This window comes from Anomalospiza imberbis, chromosome 5, assembly GCF_031753505.1.
Source record: "Anomalospiza imberbis isolate Cuckoo-Finch-1a 21T00152 chromosome 5, ASM3175350v1, whole genome shotgun sequence".
NCBI lineage: Eukaryota > Metazoa > Chordata > Aves > Passeriformes > Viduidae > Anomalospiza > Anomalospiza imberbis.
In genome coordinates, this window is record NC_089685.1 from 59,499,934 (window position 1) to 59,505,346 (window position 5,413).

The 5,413-nt window shown below is 41.8% G+C and overlaps 1 long non-coding RNA gene across 1 annotated transcript; it reads left to right on the forward strand.

The window, feature by feature from the left end:
• The first annotated feature begins 3,377 nt into the window (after positions 1-3,377).
• Positions 3,378-5,107, forward strand: LOC137475029 (uncharacterized). Its single transcript, XR_010999650.1, has 2 exons — positions 3,378-4,365; positions 5,002-5,107. It is a non-coding gene; the product is annotated as an uncharacterized lncRNA (long non-coding RNA).
• Positions 5,108-5,413: the final 306 nt, after the last annotated feature.

The following is a 5,413-nucleotide window of genomic DNA, read 5'->3' on the forward strand; positions in this document are numbered from 1 at the left end:
CTGCTGGCATCTCCTTAATGGATTATGCTGTGAAAGCCTAATCCTTTAACTGCAGGTACCACTGCAGGACAACAGCAGCTCAACATAGCACCAGTGATTCCTAGTAGCATTCAGTGCCTTCTCCTTCTCTTCATCACCTGGATGATGAAGAACCATTCCTGGTCACCGGAATTCGTTTCCATGCATCACCACAGACATATATTCACTACCAAGCTACAACCAATTTAAAATAATAAGCTACAGGTCATGGACTTTATGTTTTACTCTGTTATTGATTCCTTGGGCTTTTCCCTCCCCTTTTTTCCCTGGAGAATTGGTTCCATTTCTGTATATATGGATTCTGTAGCCTTCTTCAGTAGGTGGGGAGAGAATTGTTGTTCTCCCCCATGTTTGCGAGGATGGACCTCATTAAGCATATTCCTTCTTTATTTTTAGCTTTCCATCAGGCAAACAGCAAAAAAAAAAAAAAAAAACAAAGCTTGTTTATAGCCATGGACAGTTCTCCATGTCAATTTCTGCTCCATGGCCTGAATTGTTATGAAAAGGATAACCTTTGATCTTTCCAGCCCTTCCCACATATAACAGCTCCTGCTCCATCCAAAGCAAATTGCTTCCTATCATGGATTAACTAAAGATTTTTGATGGAAAAACCTCTACAAAGGGCTATGGAGGACTGGCAGTGGAGAAGAAGCATTATGAAATACAAGAATGGATTAAACAGAGGGTGAAGTTGTTAAAAAAACACCTCTAAATTATGTAATCAGTGACCTGGGCTCAAATTGTTTGTGTCCTTCCTCTCTTGCAATCCTGCTGCTGCTGTTATGGCTTTTGGCTTGGGAGAAATATTTTTCTGAATCCATTTAACCTTGATGGATTATGATGTCATTTTAAATGTCAATTGATAATAACTGTGCCATAAAAAAATCATAAATGTTATCTGTTTAAACCTATAGCGTCCCTTTTATTAATAATTCTAATTTATGAGCATTTTGAGGAATCTACACAGACCACAGGGCTAGTAAATCTGAGGTGAAAGGGACTCCAGAAGCAGGCTGTGTGAGCTTTACACTAGATCACTGCCAGTTGTTGAACTTTGAGAAGATCAGAGCAGCTCAGATGTCACTGGGGAGATTGGTATAGTCCAGTAAGGCATAAAGGATGGAAGACAACCTGCAAGGACATGAGGCTCCAGAGGTGATGTGGGCAATTTGCAGCTGCAGGTGCACCGGTGTGTCTCTGGCTGTCTGAGCTTGCTGACTTGCTCTGAACAGCTGACTGAGCACAGGCCCTGGGAGCTGAGCTGCTGTGAGCTGCAGCATCCATGCTGTGCATAAACACTGGACAGCTCTGACTCTGAGCCACACTTGGGAACAGAGTTTAAAGGAGATGCTTCAGAGGCATTGGGAGGAATATCATCCTATTACTGCCTTTATCCAGTGGAAGAGACCTGTGGGCCAGGAATGGTCCTGTTTTGCGACTGACAGGGTAAACACAATTCTTCTTCCTCCTTAAGATAGCCAGTATAGGACAAAAAATTCCAAAGTATTGATCCCAAGTTGATTTTAAATCTATGCATCCAGAATTTTTCACTTTCTGAAATTCCTTAATTTATAAACCTCAGGGGCTGTGTGGACCTCTAGATTTGCCTGGCACTGAGAGGATGAGTTGAGAAAATCAACATGGCACAATTTTGTTCTAGACAGCCGCCTTCTGCTGTAAAGGGTTGCCTTCAGAGCTCATCAATCCCAGAGGAAGATGTGTTTCCTGCCTCAAGGAATTTATAGACTAAATTAGATGGGTAGCACAATAATTGTAACAAATGAGAGTCATCTGCATTTCCAGGTCAAGCAGAAATATAAAAATATCCCAGAAAAAGCCAGCATATTAGAACTTGGCAGAAAAATTGCTTCTTCATTCTCCAGTAATTTAAAAGTAAATAATTTCTTGTTTTGAACTTAAATAATTTGTTACATTTCAGCAACTCAATAATTTGAGAAAGGGGGTCAACTGAACTATTTTAATTTGCAAAATGTACATTTGCATTTCAAGGGTCTATTTTTTGCCACTCATCTTTATTTTAACAAAATACAAAGCAAGGAAATTCTGGGCGAGCAGTCATTCCAAAGACAGTATTTAATTTTTTTTAATTAATGAAATTGTATTTATCGCTGTTTCTCCACTTCTGTATTAAAAATAGTAAAATGTTCAAGTCTTTTGGTACTACTTAAACATTTTGATATCAAACCTGCTTTTTTTTCTTCTGAAGAATATTTTGTATACAAAACATGGGATTTATGCATCATTACACTGCTGCTTTCTAATCCCCTTTCAAGAGTTGTCACTTATTTATCCTATTTCCTACTTTAGTGCTTGTTTTGTTTTCAAATATAGAAGAACAAAAATATATTTCTCAGTTGGCATTGCCTTCAGTTTTAATAAAAAAGTACAATACAATCAGACAGAAAAATAAAGCCTTCACAAGGACACTTTCAAGTTGTAAATTTGTATGTGAGCATCTAATTTAAGCACACACAGAAAATCAACTTGTCACTGCAAGCAGCACGCAGGTTTAAAGTTGCAGACTGAGACAGACTAGTTATACAAACATGCACAATTTGATTTTGTGACAAGGGACTACAGAATCATCTCAGCAGGTACCTGCAAAGAGCAAGCTGGTGGCAGTGGAGACAGGCAGTGCAGGCACTCTGAGTATGGGGTAATGCTGAATTCACTCGTGACCATAGAATAAAAGTATTTATTCTATTCTGAGATGGAAACTTGAAGTCTGCATGAATTTCTTGAAGTCTACATGTATTTCTGCCAGAAGGCTACGTTTCTCCCTTTCAAAACTGTGTGTGTTTAATACAGCAAAAATTGAGCTGGGGCAAGGAAGAGGGATAAGAGGTATATTTTTTTCCCTGAGAGTCTCTAGGCTAATTTACAGCTATTCAGCTATTTTACCCAAAGATATGGGTCCTCTCATGAGGAGTACTGGAATCTATCAGACTTTCCTGTGAAATCCTCCTCTTCCTGCCCCTGCAGCAAGATATGAGCTCCTTGAACACCTAGGTTTTCATAACAAACCAAAGCTAAAATTTTCCATTGCAAAGCAAAATGTGGCTGTCCTTCATTTAATAATTGAAGCAGACAAATCCATAGGCTTCACTCCTGCACCTATATGGATCCTTTGGAAAGATGGACAGCAGGGGAGGCTTAAAAAACAGATGTCCCTAGATCTGATTTTCCTGTGCCTAAAACTTATAGGTAAAGGTAGCACAGTAAACATCAGAAAGTTCAAACAATGTAATATATACTAAATTAATACAGTGAAGGCTGGGTCAAGGACTCTCAATTTGAGACACCTGGGAAGTAAGATTTGAAGCCATTGCTGTATAGGAAGCCAGAAAGCAAGAAAAGTGGCTCCCTTTTTAGGTGCCTCAGGCAAACAGAGTAGGAAAAATAGGGTGTCTGTAAAAGAATGTACTAGGTTTCTTCTTGTGCTTTTTCATGGGTTTTGAATCAGGAATCACAAGGAAAAAAGGGAAACCCTGTTATTAAATAGGCTGTTTTAATCCAGGATATGGATTCAGAGCACCTTTCTTTCCTTTCTCTCTGTATACAGACAGCATGCTCACCTGTTCTCAGCCCATAAATTACCCACTCTCTCATTCTGCCTAAGCAAAGAAGGGGGACACATCCCTCTTTGTGTGACCAGCCAGGATTATGGACTCTGGCAGCAAAGCTGGAAAGGACAAAGCTTGGCTAGAGATACATTCCCCCAGTACAGCGACTGAAACGGGAAGATGTTCCCTGCTTAATGGAGAGGGCCACAAGAACTTTTGCACCCACACAACAGCTGCCATCTCATCACACAGCCAGGAAGGAACAAGACCCTCCTTTATAGAAACAGCAGAGGGATGCAAAGGGAACTAAGGAAAACACTTCCCACTCTATGCCACGTGTGTTGTCTGAGTGAAAGACGCTCACCGGTCTACCCTGTCGCCTGGGGAGAAGTGTGATTCATAAAATCAGATAATTAAATATTCTTCATTACAACCGGCTGCATCATTTTCAACCTCTTCCATTGTTCTTTTCCTCATCAGCCCCCACGGTTTTTCCAGTATCTAGAATCTGGAAAAAGCCAAAAGCCTTTCATCTTATCAGGTGTGGTTTATTGCCCCCTGGTTACACAGTAATTTTGGTCTCCACTCCATGAAAAGGTCATATGATGGGATATCAGCTCAAGAATTGTAAGTTCGCTGGACAAATAAGGCAGGGACTGCCAATACAATTATAAGAGCCTGATAAGGAAGGCACAGAGAAGAACCAGCAGGAAAGGGAGAAACGACCATAGCAATTTAAAAGGTATGGGGCAATTCCAGAAGAAGGCAAGAAATGCCCCTGGGGGGAGGGAGAGAGAAGGAACAGGAGTGTATCTAACCACATTCTTCCCAAAATAAAAATTAACAAGAAGATAGAAGTGGCTCAGGAGAGGAATCACAGGTATTCACCCTCATTAACCAGGAAATCTCCCACTGTGGTGGATGCATAATTGGTAGGCTTAAGCAACTGGTAGGATGATTATCAAGCTAGCTTGCCTCATAGCTCAGGATAGAAAGAAAATGATGTTTTCTCTTTACAAGTATAGGTGGGGGGTAGAAGGCACTAATTCCTATTCTTACACGTGTTTCAAGAGCCATCTCTTTTTCTCTTGTGACTGATAAGATGAGATGATGTTGAAAAGCACCTGCTTGAAAAGTTCAAAGGGTTTTCACAACAGGAGAAAAGAGAATCTGAACCAAAGCTGATGGCTAGGAGCATGGCTGAAGGAAAACCTGGGAACTGCTGGTGAGGAAGGTTTTCATACGTGACACCTCCTTATATGCGAGAGAAGTTTACAGGTTGTCTCTCTTGCTAGTAAATGGCCCGAGAATCAAGTATTTGTCCTGCCAATAATTTTCTTAACTCCATAATGGTACAAATCCAGTGGGCTTTTTGCAGGTTTCAGCCTGAAAGCAGAAAAGGAAGATAACTACCCCACAAACAGGATTTATGAAAAAGAGGCAACCCTTCCCAGGGTATTCTTCTCCTGGTTCTGCAAGGAGCACACCTCCTCCTGGAATGGCCATACGATTGTTCAGAGCTCCGTAAACACGAGAGGCAGGGGGAATGCTCAGCAGTGGGTGGGGTTGGTAAAACTTTTAACCCACGCTTGTAACACTGCCTTCCCCAGACGCAGGGAGTGCAGGTGTTGGTCCCAGGGTGATCAGCAGCGAGGAGCAGGCGTGTGCTGAGTTGCGGGTGGCCTTTTTCTCCTCCCAGCGCTGCCGCGGGTCACCCGGGCATGGGTGGGGAGAGACACGCGCCATCCCAGCCGCGTGTCCCTCGCGGTGCTCCGAGACCCAGGGCAGCG